This window comes from Mobula hypostoma, chromosome 4 (genome assembly GCF_963921235.1).
Source record: "Mobula hypostoma chromosome 4, sMobHyp1.1, whole genome shotgun sequence".
Classification (NCBI taxonomy): Eukaryota; Metazoa; Chordata; class Chondrichthyes; order Myliobatiformes; family Myliobatidae; genus Mobula; species Mobula hypostoma.
In genome coordinates this window covers 155,519,393-155,534,957 of record NC_086100.1, presented here as the reverse complement: position 1 = coordinate 155,534,957, position 15,565 = coordinate 155,519,393, and the positions used below count along the sequence as shown (strand labels likewise).

The window sequence follows — 15,565 nt, the reverse complement described above, 5'->3', positions numbered from 1 at the left end:
GGTAGAGGCTGATACTTTAGGGACATTTAAGAGACTCTCAGGCACTGAGCTGTTCTATAAAAGTATTTTACTTTGTCTGAATACCTCATTCTTGTGTCCGAGGTCTGTTGTCTCAATTAAATGATGTGCCCACTATTATTGGTTAAGATTGCTCTGCAGAGTCAATCATCTCTTTAACCTAATCACAATCCATCTGAATAAACAGGATTACAGGTTGTTAAATCCTGTTAATTAAATTAAAAGAGGCTTAGAGCCATTCAATTTTCCTTAAAAGAAAACCACATTTTATAAAAGTGTCCTTTAAAAAATACTCAACTTTTAGTGATATCTGCTTCTTATTTATTTAATTTTAAGGGTTTAGCATTTCACATTAGCTTTTCAATTTTTTTTTACTCTCTTTTTTAGTTCTGTAATTGGAAATAAGTCAACCAATGAGATTAGGAGTTATTGTGCTTTGAAGACTGCAAGAAGCTTGATCCATAGTAAAAACTAAATTTTGCAGGGAATAAATTTGCCTGGATTACTTTACAAAGAGCTGGCATTAGTAAGATGGGTTAAAAAGCCTTTTTTTCCCCTGCTGTAACAGTTCAGTGATTCTAAATGTATAGCAATGAACATCTTACTGTCATAGATGACAACCGTTTCTATACCGTCACTGGGTTATGATGAAGTTGTATTTTAATTTTGATATTCTTTAGCTAAATAGTTTTCATAATGAAAGCAAATTTAAACTGCTAATCTCTTGAAGTAACTCAAACTCTGAGAGAAGTTATTTTGGGTTTGTTTCTTTTGCTATCTTGACATCACACAAAATATTTAAGATTATGCTGGATGCTAGTGAGATTTTAAACCATCGTTGGTTTTAAGATGCATAAGTGCACTCAGTGACCACTTTAGTAGCTACCTCCTGTACCTAATAATGTGGCCACTGAATGTATGTTTGTGGTCTTTTGCTACTGTAGCCCATCCACTGAGGTTTGATGTGTTGTGCATTCAGAGATGCTGTTCTGCACACCACTGATATAACGTTTGGTTATTTGACAGGAAGGTTATTTTACTGTTAGCATCCTGCCAGCTTGAACATGTCTGGCCATCCTCCTCTGACATCTCTCATTAACAAGGTGTTTTCACCCACAGACCGTCACTCATGGGTATTTTTCATTTTTGCACTATTCTCTGTAAACTCTGGCGTGTGAAAACCCCAGGAAATCAGCAGTTTCTGAGACACTCAAGTCACCTCACTGACACCAATAATCTTTCCACGGTCATAGTCACTTGGATCACATTTCTTCCCCATTTTGGTGTTTTGGGACAACTGAACCTCGTGACCAGGTCTGCATGCTTTTATGCATTGAGTTGCTGCCATATGATTGGCTGTTTAGATATTTGCATTGATAAGCAGGTGTACAAGTGTACCCAAATGGGTGGCTACTAGGTGTATGTGTGAATCTGTTCGGAACACTTGGGATAAACTAGTGAAGCTGCTGCTCACAGCACCGAACACCTTTGTTTAATTCTGACTTCCAGTCCTATCTGTGTGGTATTGCACGATGTAGCATTTCAGCCCGAAACATCTGCCGCCCCTCTGCCTCCACAGATGCTGCCTAACCTACTGAGTTCCTGCAGCAGTTTGCTTTTTGCTAGAGTTTGCATGTTCTCCTTGACCATGTGAGTTTCTCGAGGGTACTCCGACTTCATCCCACATCTCTAAGACATGCTGGTGGGGAGGTTAATTGGTCATTTAGGCTGTCCGTGGTGTGTGAATAAGTAGGAAAATTTGTGGGAAGTTCAATGTGAATTGAGGGAGAATTCTTTCCAGGGGAAAATACTGAGCCAGTATAACCACCTCCTATGCTGTAGGGAAACATGAAAATATGAAATGTGTGTGGGAGGTAAAAAAGATAACCTGCCTATTTACTGTTTCAATTGTTGAGTAGATCTCAGGCTTTGGTTACAAACTAAAAACTTGTCTCTCAGCTGTAACTCAGTACTATGGTGTTCAGCCTGTGGTTCCTGAGTACTGAGACTGCTCCAGGAAGGCTTGAACCAGGGAACTCATCCCCATTTTTTCATGCAGTTTTCACTTTCTGGTTTGTAATGACTGAGTTACACAACTCTGGAAACTGGCAGTAGGGCCAATGTTGTGTCACTGGTGAACCGGAATGGGTAATGGCAGTTCTTTTCCAAGGCCAGAGACAAAATTCAAATCTGTAAGCATGAAAGCACTTTGTGGTTTCTAATAGTACTTAAACTACTGAAGTGCCTGTAACTGGAATCCACTCCATCGTTTGATGCTTCCAACCTCAGATGATACCATCTAGTTATTATATTCCTCAGTTATGTAATAGCAGAGTTGACAATGGCAGTGATGTGTTAATCATTCACCCGCTGTGCAATTACATCTGGATTAACTACTTTTGCAAATTCCTTCCGTACAGAATACTATGAGATCTTCTGACACACTGTAGTATTTGGCCTGATTGCTCAGAAGGTGCGGGACTGTTGATAGCAACAGCACTTGGCTTGTGCACTGCTGTACTTCCTCTGATCAGGTGTTCCAATTGAAGGTCTAATATTCGTCCGACTCTTTGGTTGATGGTGTAGCACGCTGCCTGTTCCACTGCAGTAATTTTGTGGTCACATTTGTAGCTCATAAAATGGTAAGTATGTGAATGATCAGGAGAAGTGACTTCCTGAACAGTGCAGCTTCTAAAGTCTTCAATTCGATTCCAAGATTTTTATTTCACAAGACTATCCAATAATCTATTCCACACAAAGATCATTCTTTGCATGTGCAAGGCACCTTCATAAGTTTACTTTGTTATCTTGAACCCATCGACCTTTCATCTTGGTCTTTCAATTCAAAATACAATCCTGAAATTATCTTTAAGGACCTAAAATGTTAGCTGATGCTGCTTGACCTGTTGAGTGTTTCCAACATTTTCATTATTCTCTAATTATTTTGAATTGCCTTTCCCATTCCCTTTACATTTGCAAGTTCCTGAAAACAACCAACTATCTGGTGTTTCATAGCTTCTAAAACCAGGAATCTGCTCTTGAACCTCTCTGCACTCTTCCTGGGTGTTAGGCACCACGCAGGGACGCAGTATGCACCAAAATTCAGAGACTTCTTGTTGACAGCAGTGCTGCACCTGTTTGACACAAAACAAACCACAGCCAAAAGGAGATTAGAAGAAATTCTGACACCCATTAGCTCTCAGTTGAGTAATGCCATGATTTTTAAAACTGTTATCCTTGATTACAGAGCTTTGCTGCTCCTGGTTCTTGTAACTTACTTAAGCCTCACAGTCCTCTTCCCCATTCCTGATCTCATCTCTCTGTCTCTGGAATGTGTGGCCATTAAACTATTAATTCCTCCCTAAGCAAAGACCGGAGCCCTCTTCAAATTGCCTATCACCACAATAGGTCTACAGTGGATGCATTCTCAATGTCTCACTGTTCGGCCTTGGATCACCTGGACAATAGTAATACCCACGTCAGGCTGCTGTTTATTGATTACAGCTCAGTGTTCAACAGCATCATACCCTTAGTACTAATCAACAAGCTCCAAAACCTGGCCTATGTACCTCCCTCTGCAACTGGATCTTTGATTTCCTCACCTGTGCAGATCAGAAATAATTTCTTCTCACTGACAGTCAACACTGGTGCACCTTAAGGATGCGTGCTTAGCCAACTGCTCTACTCTCTCTACAGCCACGAGTATGTGGATAGGCGCAGCACAAAAGCTGATGATGCAACTCTTGTTGGCAGGATTTCACTAGATGACAAGGAGGTGTACAGGAGTGAGATCTATCAGCTTGTTGAGTGGTGTTGCAACAGTAACCTTGCTCTCAAGATCAGTAAGGTCAAGGAATTGATCGTGGACTTCAGGAAGGGGAAGTAGAGGGAGCACACACCAGTCCTCATCGAGGAACCAGCAGTGGAAAGGGTGAGCAACTGCAAGTTCCCAGATCTGAAGATCTATCCTGGGCCCTCCATATTGATGCAATTACAAAGAAGGCATGAAAGTGGCTATATTTCATTAGGAGTTTGAAGAGACATGGTATGTCTCTCACATATCTCTGCAGATGTACCGTAAAGAGAATTCTAACTGGCTACGTTACCATCTGGTATGGAGGGCCACTGCACAGGATTGGAAAAAGCTGCAGAAATTTGTAAACTCAGCCAGCTCCATCATAGCTATTAGCCTCCCTGGCATCAAAGACACCTTCAAAAGGTGATGCCCATCACCCAGGATGTACCCGGTTCTCACTGATACCATCAATGAGGATGTACAGGAGCCTGAAGGTACAGATTCAATGTTTCAGGAATAGCTTCTTCCCCTCCACCATCAGATTTCTGATTGGGCAATGAACCCACAGGCACTCACTATATTTTTTCTAATTTTGGTCTCTTTTTGCCCTACTTATTTAGATGAATTATATATTTCTGATTGTAATTTATATTTTTTCATTATTATGTATTACAACGTACTGCTGCCACAAATCAACAAATTTCACAACATGCGCCAGTGATGTTAAACCTGATTTGGATGTTAAGTCCCTGCCAAGAATTCCCTTCCTTAACCTCCAGGTATCATTCTCCTACTTCAATAAACAAATTAAATAACCTGCCCAATTAAAACCTTGTCAAACTGCTTGGAATAGTCTATTATGTTGAAATGCATGGAAGTTGTCCTATTTTGATGATTTTGTTTATTAAGTATGGTCCTGGCATGAAATTAGTTACATTTAAGTTGTATATCAGTTGTCTTATATACATATAAAATATAAGGTACTATTCTTTTAAAATGATTTATTTCTTGAGTTGCATTCTGAAGCAGAAATGACAAAAAAAAACTCCTTGCTCTACGCTGATTGTGGTAACTGGAATATTAACTTGTTAATCACTGTAATGCCGCAGGAAACAATGTGATCATTTTGGAATCAAAGGTTTCTTTGATAGACCAGAGAGTTAGACAATTATAGCATGACTTCAGAATTGCAGAGTACTTCTCTAGATTTGAATTCAACATGAGCTGGAGAGTGAAATCATTTCCATCCTGGACCTGCTGCTATAATTGAATTACCTACGAGTGCTCCTTGGCTAATTTTGAGGTGTTTCAATTAGTTGCAAGTGGGTTCAGTCCACAGTGCTTCTTTGAATCAGAGCTTATTGATAGTAGATCAATGGTTTAATAGGAAGCCTTTAGGATTATTTGCATTAAGAAGGGTACTCAAAATGTTGATTCTGGAGTGCTCTGATTGAATCAGAGATCTTAGAGCCAGCTGTGCTGTACTCTTGAGGAGTACTTGATGCAGATCTGCCATTAAAAGAAAGAAGGAAGTTTTTGCTTCAGAGAACTGAATTATTTCACAATGTGCATGCTGTATTTCAGGCCCACTGTTTTGTAATTTGTCAGACAATGGCTTTTGTAAAGAAATATAGTGGGGGGGGCTAGCATGGACTGAACATATTGTTGGTACATCTGTTGGTGGGCAGGATACAAGGCAAGGTTAAATACACTTTGTAAGTGCTTTAATCGTAACAGCAGTGGTGAATACTGAAGTGTAAACTTCCCTGCCCTGCAGCTGCCCTGACCCTCAGCCGCTTTTCTTTTACTATCTGAGCTCGTTTCAGTAATGGGTTCTGCAAACTTCTCCACTGACTTCTTTCAGTCTAAGTTTATGTGGAGTTACCAGTTCTTCAAATTAACTGTGCCAATATTTACACTCCTATTGCATTTGACTTTGAGTTGTCTTTTGGGTTTTTTTTATTCCCATTTCTCTCAAGCATAGAGGTTTTCTTTTCAAAATCACCTGCCTATTTGCCTGAACCAATACCTGTAATAATGAGTTTATGTTAAACCCATTTCCTCTTCCTCCTAACATATAGTTCTAGATGATAAGAACATATTTTAGTAGCTTAATTAAGAGACCATGCCCATACTATTCTCTATAATATGAGAGGAAGGGTTTCATAAAGAAGTCTCGTGTTGACCCAATGTATGGTTCATCCAACAAAGATCAGTGTTTAGGGCTTGTATGTGTACTAAATATACACGTGCATTTGCTCGGAGACATTTCTGAATGGGTGTCAGGGCTTGCTCCACTATTCTGCACAAGAGATGAAAGAACTAGGAATAACATCTCTGGAGGGATGCAGAATTCCTGAGGCTGGACATGGGAAGGCTATGGAGTCATGGGGTCATAGATCATGGAAATTGCCCCTTCAGCCATCAGGTTCCATGTCAGCCATCAAGCACACAATTTGACTCGTCTACAATAATCCTATTTTATTCTCCACATTTCCCATCAACTCCTCCTCTGACTCTCCCCAACAGAAACTTGGACGCAATTACGGTAAGTTTAAAACAGTTAAGATTTACGTGACTGGTAGCCTGGAGCCTCAACAGAGGGACGATGCTGAGTGGTACTTGGGTGCAAATGAGGAAAGGACCCTCAGATTTTGAATAAGTTGAGGCAGAGGTGGAGTCAGATGAAGTTGCATGGGGGATAAGTAATCAAAGTAAATGATGTAATTTCTAACATTACTGACATAAGGTTACACACTAAAGGTGCCAGACATAAAAGGTCTTAGTAACGGAGAAAATATGAAGGTTGGATACTCAGTTCAGGATCATGTAGACAGTGAAGTAGTTGTCTTATTATCTGGGGAAGTGTCTGGGGGCAGTGTGTGAAATCAATGTCTGGGACATAACAATTCTCTTCAATGAAATACCACAAAATTATTCAGAGCAGGTTGCTATCCTGAAACTTTAAACTATGTCACCAGTTCAATTCTGAATTCCTCCTCCTTTTGCAACACTGACCAAGGTGTTTCCTGCTCCTCTGTAAAAAGAATGATGGTGAAATAAATAGCAGTTATTGACGTGCTCTGCATGACAGAAACAGAATAATCTCTGCAAATAAGTTAAATTGTATAACCTGAACAGTACACAAATCAGAAATGTGGCTGCGGACTGAGTTTCCACCTGTCAGATGATGTCTGCTGCCTACAACAGCCAACAGATCCATTCCGCCAGTCTTCCACTCACCCATTTGTATGGACAAACTGTATATTAGTCAAGTGCTCCTGAGCTGAGGGGGAACTGTACCCTATCACTATTAGAAGTATCCAGTTGATCTCTTGAATTGCAAGGCATAAAAGATCATGGACCAAGTGTTGGTAAGTTGGATTGGAAGAACTGGATAATTGATGGCGTGCATGGATGTGATGGTACAAGGGAGGGGCTGTTTCTTTGCTCAGTGACCCACTCTTCTACATCTACTCTTGGCAGCCCAGGTAGGGGTAGGTGGGATTGTTCAGGAGAGCAGTGTGAAAGGTCCCACTCATGATTACAGCTGCCATAAACTGCCCGAGTTTGTGGACTTCTGCCTCAGATATGTGTTACTTCCTGTAGTCGATCCTGTTTGCCTAGGCTGAGGGAACGATGTTCTGTAGGGCTGCTAGAATTACTTGGGAGAAGGTCACCTCATCAACAGCAGCAACGAGGAATTTGAGATTAGAGAGGGGAAACAAATCCTTTGGATCCATATTTAGTTGTAACCCCTCCAGTCCGAACAAATGAGAATCTCCGTGTTGTATGTTGCTGGAAGAGTGATAATATCAACACAAAAAAGTTGTTACAGCTCAGGAGCTGAATTACTTGGGAATGCCTATAGACAGATAACTCGGAGATCTGTAGCTAGTCTACTGGAGAAATAAAGCTTTCAGGTCCTGCATCTGGAGAAAATCCAGTCTTCCATACAAATAAATGGAAACCACAGAATACAGAATCATTCCTTCCATTTATGCTTCTGTCCAGACATTCTGATCTTTGCAGAACCAATTCCACGGCTTTCTAAAACAGCAACATAAAAGAGAATGGAATATTTTTGTATTTACTTTATCTTGCTAACCTATTTTTCTGACAGTTGTGTCATTACTAAAACCATGCAGGAGGATATCACTGCCACTTACACAGGGAACCTCCATGATTCAAAGTCAGATATTTTTCAAAGGACTGAAGAGTATCCTGACAAACAGCAACCAATAACTATGATGATTGAGAATGAAAACTGAAACTGTATAGTGCTCGGTCATATACTTTCAGGGCAGTGCACGGAGGGAGCAGCAGTAAGTGGAATTTCCAGCTGTGTCTTCTGAGAAGGTGAAGGCGGACACTTCTTGCAACAAGATATAGAGCATCAAAGTGTGTGAATGAAACATGTCACAAAGTTGTATGTACTTAGGCTGAACACTTACAATTAAAGTCAATCAGAGGTTTCGTAATGTGCTACATTAGGTGGATATCCTCAGCAGAGAAAAAAATCTCTTTGCTCATGAGGCTTTGTAGATTAAATTTCTGCTATTGCCCAAAAAGCTAATTAACAAAATTTCATGCAGTACTATCTTTAGTACTTGTTCTGCTTTGGTCATTTGCAATGTTATAAATATCTTATGATATTTTTCCCCTTGAGAAACCTTTGTTTGTATCTATATTGCAAGCTATCAGAGTAATCTTCTCGTGCTGCACTATGCCCTTCCACCTATGGCATTGCTGTTGTGTGTCTATTTTACATTTCTGAGCCTGTGCTCCCAGATTTAAGAGAAACTTCTAATTCCAAGTCAGTGCTTCAATTTGTGTTTCTTTTTTCTAACTAACAATGAACCTGAAGTGTATAAGAACATATAACTATATCTGATATGCTGGTAGATAAGGTTACAATTGGAGTTTTCATCATGATGCTAACCTACTAACTTCACCATATCTCACTTTATTACCATCTTCAGGTTTGCTTGGCCTCTATATCATGAGACATAAACATCAGAGAATATACAAAAAATAAAAATTGGGTCTTAAAATCGGCAACATATTAATACTTCGGAATGATTATAGTTTTTTTTTATATTTAGGACATGTAACTCAACTTTATAAGAAATAAACACTATCACAGGCTATCTGACCCCTCTCACTCAAGATCATGGGTCATCTTCTACCTCCATATTACTCAGCTGTATGTATACCAATTTTCAAAAATCTATTGTAAAATTAAAACTTGCTGACATCATTTAGAAACTAGACCATACTGATGACCTAAAATTTGTTGAGCATAACTTTTTTTTAAAAAAGAAATTCAGTCAAATTAGTTTAATTGGGGTCTTTCTGCTTCCAATTCGACTATTTTAGTGGCTGACTCTGTTGATTGAGGTGTAGCTGCCCTGTCTAGAGCTAATACTGATCTCACATTGTCTGGGAGTGGGTGGCAAGTACAAGCCTACTGTAAGTAAATTACGTTTAGTTTCATACTTGAAGTGGAATAGCATTGTGAACATGACACAGGGGACACAAGTTCAAAATTGGTTTTTGACATTGAAAATGTGATTAACATTTAAAGTTGATATTAGTAAAGATGAACACGAGCCTGTCATTTATGCACTGCAATGTGAAGGTTTCAAGGCCTGAATTCAGTTTGAAAATGCCTGGGCATATTCTTCCATGGGGGAGAGCTCATTGGAAGCACTCTAAAGCAGGGGTCCCCAACCTTTTTTGCACCATGGACTGGTTTAATATTGACAATATTCTTGCAGGCCGGCTGACCCGGGGGTGGGGTGGTGTTCAAGTGGAGTTAAACTCACCTCAACATGTCTTTTACAGTTAGGGTTGCCAACTTTCTCACCCACAAATAAGGGACAAAAGTAGCAGTCAAATCCTGGGACACTTTACCCCAGGAAAGACTATCATAGCCATGAAGCCTTGCACGGGCACCTGTGTGTGCATGCATGACATGCGCATGTGATGTGCACATGTGCCTACGTGCCGATTTTTCCCCCCCACAAATCGGTTTTGTCTTCATCTTCCCGACTATACTATACATACATTATTTCTACTTTATATAGGCTGTGTATTTATCATATCATTCCTGCTTTTACTATATGTTAGTATTATTTATTTTCGGTTTTATGTGTTATTTGGTATGATTTGGTAGGTTATTTTCTGGGACTGGCAAAGCTCAAAAATTTTTCCCATATAAATTAATGGTAATTGCTTCTTCGCTTTACGCCATTTCGGCATGAAGGGTTTCATAGGAACGCTCTACCTTAGCAGGGAAAATACGGGACAAACCAATTTAGCCCAATATACGGGATGTCCCGGCAAATACGGGACAGTTGGCAACCCTATGTTCAACAGTGCGTGACAGGGAATGAGGAAAGGTGCAGCTGACTCGTATCATTTCCTCGCAGACCGGTAGCACATGCTTTGCGGCCCAGTACCAGTCCGCGGCCCGGTGGTTGGGGACCGCTGCTCTAAAGGACTGAGGGGAAAGAGGAGTGCCAAACATGTTCAGTTCATGAATCATAGGTAGTTGTTGCCCCACCACAATGCTAGGCACTGTACAAACTAAAGTGGAATCACTCCCTTGTTTTAATAGATTTACACAGCCTCATAAGCTTCAGCAGATGATTTAAAATCAAAACTCTGAGAATAAAAATGAAGAAATCCCCTATTGTGACAGGGCTTTAGAACTACACATCCATTCCTGATGTGTGTAAATCTATTTCCTTGTACATCCTATTAGACAGTATGTCTGGTAGAGCAGTAATCGTATACTTCCCATGAACTGAAGGACCAGTAGAGGAGGGAATTGCCGTTACACTGAACATCAATCTCCTTGTAACTTCAACCTTCTCTTAAGATATTTTCAAAGCTTTGTGGATGAATCGATGTGCAGCTTCAGGACAAAATGTCTAATTAAATTGCTGGGTTCTGTGGCGCACCTGTACTGGCCTGTACCTTTACCGTAGACAGTGTGGCTCCAGGTCTGACCTTGCATTTGTGTTTTAATTTCTCTTCTCCTCCCTCCCGCCCCCCCCCCCACATCACCAGGGAAGATTGGTGAGATTCACAGTTCAGGGAAAAGCTGCATGAGGATTCTGCTGGGTCCTGGAGATGGGCAGTGAGGCATGGTGGAGGAAGAAGGGGCAATGTAATAACTTCAGAATAAATCACTTACAATTCTCGGCCGCTGGAAGCATTCATACTTTGAGTAGTGCCCAGTGCAGTACTTGAACATTGAATATTGATATTCTCTTGCACTTGTTCAATTGCCCTATATTTAATTAACAGGAGAGGTCTCTGATTTGCATGAGCTAGATAATTCCTAGGTAACTCTGTGTTTACTGATTTGAGTGATTTTAACACCAGCTACTCACCAGTGCAGTTTGATCCGTCCAAATAGAAGATATGACAGTCTTTGTTCCTTAACAAAGATGACTCAATTTTTTTTTACCCACTTTGGATATTGTGTTAGATCCCCCGACGTAGTACAGTGTGATCTAATACATCAGCTACATCTGGCAAATGCAAATCCAGATGCGATTATATTCATGATTTATCAGTTAACTAGGGAGTAAAAGGCAGTCAAGGAGAGATTTGTGGAAGAATTGATTGCTGGTTATCCAAGCATTCATTTCAGCTTGGGGGTCCAATCAACTCATCAAATCTGTGGTATCTGCATGATTGGTTCTATGTTCCCTTTCCTCTCTCCAGAGATGAATGTTGGTGAACACGTGGACTGTGCACAGAGCAACTTATCTGAGAACTTAATATATTAAATAGAATCATGCAGTTGCCATGTGGTGAAGAACTGTACACAAGTGGGAAATATTAGCCTCATAGTTAGTAATCAAACCTTCCAGGTTGAAGGATCATGGGGTTATGAATTTCACCCCTTCCCACAGATTATCTAGTGGCTCTCAAGGGAAATGGGATTCTTAAAACTGGGTGTCTTGACTTTCATCACCAATATAGAATGAGGTCTACACAGCTTCTGACCACTTTCTGCCTAAAACTGCAACTGAGGTCTTAATTAACTTCAGCATCTGCCGATTCTACATTTAAAGGGGTGCATTTCCTTAATGAGATAGGCATGTTGAACACACGGCAACTGGCCTTAATAAGTTGTTAGTCAGGTGGTGAGGTTGTTACTCCCATTTTAAGGAGCTCATCTTTTTTATCACAAAGTCTTGAACCGGAGAGTTCGGATCTGGAGATGAGACCTCTCCATAATTCCCTCCGAGTGGATTCATAAATAGTGTTGCAGAACCCTGACTGCAGATCAGGCTGGTGACTTGAATTCTATCATCATTGCAGATTCCTTCAACAAAAGAAATAAATTCCTTTCAGAAGAGCAAAGGTATATTGGCATTCCTAAACTACAGTTGGCATAGTCACTCACTCCAGTGCTTCTATTCTCCATATTGAAATGGACCTACGAGCTGGGAGAATCTGACGTGCTCATCCTTCTGAGGAATGAAAGCCTGATTGGATAGCAGCACTGAGGACTAAACTATAAGTATCCTGCTTATTATAGGAGTCATAATGAAAGATGTGATTTCTGACTGGAGTACCAAGTGCATGATCACCTTTGATTATAAATGTGCAGTGTATCCCTGGCACTGCTAAGCTTTCAGCATGACTTTGCTAAATATCAATTGATTTCAGAGCTTGCTGTTGTCGGGCCTTCCTGCATCTCTACAGCCTGTGTTCAGGTTACTCACAACAGTGAAGAACTGTTACAGTGCTTACCTACCATTGTTGATTTGATCATCTTGTCTTCAATGAAGCAAAATAGGTAAAATGTATTCCTGTCACTGTACTCCCTCAGACTTGTACTTTGCTTATGTGATATATTCCACCCCAGAGGTGACATTGATAGTGTGAGATACATTCTTTCTTGAAGTGAAGTTGCCCTTTGAGGGATGCAATGTACAGTACAGAGCTACGAAAATAACAGATCTTCATCCCACTAGCTGGGGCCTAATTCAGAGGCTTGGTCCCAACAATCACGACATACTGCATATCCTAGTTAGTTCCCAACTTGATGCATCTTTTTTTCACCCTGGTGCTGTTTGGATTAATTCAATATTTGTCATCGTCAACAGAAACCAGCTCATCATTTATTTGAAGGGTATAGATATTCTCACAATGTCAGAAGGACTATTATTGATCTCCATTAGATGTAGCAAAACCATTGGCACATAGTCGTTCTGCTGCCCTTTGTCTTATTTCAATGCTAATGTTCTGTGACTCCTTCCTTCAGTTCCCCTCTGTTGGACAGGTGTTATCTTTCTACTATGACCCGGATATCAGGTTGACACAACCAAGCTGGTTCTCAGCTACCAGTCCCCAACATGTATTTCCCACAGGCAAACCCTTTCTCTTTCACATGATGGAGAACAGTATGACACTTAATGCACTTCTGAACAGCAAAGTGGAAATGAGGTACTTCTTGCAGCAGGTTGTCACAGGCTTGTTAATATGAGGTATTCCATGGGTCTTATATCCTCAGTCATGTTTTAGATCATCAACCACTTTCCATTGGTGGAGCTTCTGGCCACATTGTGCATGGTCTGTGTGGATTCTGCTGTGGTAGTGACCTGATGCAATAGGCTGTTTAATCAAGAACTTGGAAAACCCTGAGCTGAGTCTTCAATGTTCCTGAAGAGAAAACTAAGTTGTGGGTTCAATCTTGAATAAACTTTCAGTGCCAGTGTGTGGATACAGATGGAGTTGCAGCAGCTATGCACTCTATTAACAAACAGCTTGTCATCTCACTGTAATCAAGTGGTCAACAGGACTGTTGTATGGATTACAGCCCAGAGGTGTTCTACAACTGGCTGGGGCATGGAAGGAAGCTAACTAGGCAAACTTTGATTGTGAAGGTGATCTTCTGTTCAATACTTTGTCAGTGTTTCCGCAAAAACCAGTACATGAATATCTGAAAAACATAAGTAGTATGTGAGGAGCTGTTGGGATGGTGATGATGAGAGAGCAGATTATTCTGAAGAATAGAGGTGGTCCTTGGGCAATGAACGGTTTCTGTTCTTTTCAACTGTCCGTCAGTTGATTTTGTCCTATGTTAGAAAGTACTGTAAAAAACACACACTCACACAATGTATTAACCACACCTCTAAATTATTGTAATGAATGACATTAAAAGCATATAAGGCTATCAATAAATGATTGGTCTTCATTTAATTGGTATTAAGTGGTGGCATTGGTGTATCATCAAGTCGTTGAAGCTTTCTCCTCTAGCACGTGCCCATCACAGGTCAAGTGCCCCTTGAGTATTGGGTCTAATTTGGGTCTCCCGGTAGGGCATCCACAAGAACACACAGCAACTCACAGAGAGGCACAGGTTATAGGTCAGCAGTTGAAGGGCACAAAGCACAGCTGTTGAAAGAATACCTATTTGTCACAGGTATATCGAAACATACAGTGAAATGAATCATTTGCTCCATCAACCAACACAACATAAGGATCTCTTGGGGACAGGCTGCAAGTGTTGCCACACATTCTGACACCAACATAATATGCCCACAACGTTCAGAATGATACAAACAGGAACAACGTCTTAGAAAGGACAAATTAAACGAGTTAAGCAAAAGGCACACATTTCACCAGAAGTAAGGTGTGTTTTATTTTTCCATTAGTTTTCAGGATTTGAACATTGGCAAAGCCAGCATTTATTTGAGAGTCAACACATTACTGTGGGCCAGTAGTCACAAAGAGTTATAGACTCCTAGAGTAGCACAGCACAGAAACAAGCCCTCAGGCCATCTAGCCCATGGTGACCCTAGTCGCATCTACCTGCACCAGGACCATATTCCCTCCAAAACCCACCTGCATACGCACCTATCCAAGCTCCTCTTAAATGTTCCAGTTGAACCTGCATCTACCACTTCCATTGGCACTTACTAGATACTTACACAAACTCTGAGTGAAGAAGTTTCCCCTCAGATTCCCCGGAATATTTCACCTTTCACCCTATGCCCATGATCTCCAGTCTCACCCAAACGCAGTGAGGCGGGGGGAGGACCTACATGCGTTCACCCTATCTACACCCCTCAACTTTCATATATGTCCAAGGGATCTAACCTCTTTCTCCTGTAAGCAAGTCAGACTGAGCCAGACATGCACACAAAAATAATTGAAGAACTCAGCAGGTCAAGCAGCATCAGCTGTAGGGAATAAACAGTTGAAGTTTCGGGCCAGGATTTTTCGTGACTGGAACGGAAGGAGGGAGAAACTTGAATTAGAAGGCGGGGGAGGGGAAGGAGGACAAACTGGCAGATGATAGGCGACACTGTCCTCTCCTTTTAGATTCCTTCTTCAGCTCTCTATCTCTTTCTCTCTTTTACTTATCCCATTCTAGTTGCTTACTTCATCCCCCCCTTCCTTCACCCACCTCCCCCTCCCCCCACCTGGTCTCCCCTATCACCTGCCAGCTTGTACTACTTCCCTTTCCCACACACACCTTCTTATTCTGGCTTCTGCTCCTTTCCTTTCCAGTACTGATGAAGGATCTCAGCCTGAAATGTCGACTGTTTGTTCTCCTCTATAGGTGTTGTCTGATTTGCTGAATTCCTCCAGCCTTTTGTGTGTTTTGCTCAAGATTTACAGCATCAGCAGAATCTCTTGAGTTTCTGAGGCAGACATAATAAGCCATACTGAGCAACAATGCAAGACCTTGTGCCCTGAAGAACATTGGTGAACCAG

General features: G+C 41.0%; 1 protein-coding gene across 4 annotated transcripts in view; it reads left to right on the top strand.

Moving 5' to 3' along the window:
* nrg1 (neuregulin 1) overlaps positions 1–15,565 on the top strand; it is a 931,591-nt gene that overhangs the window by 736,430 nt on the left and 179,596 nt on the right. The gene's annotated exons all lie outside the window — the stretch shown is intronic.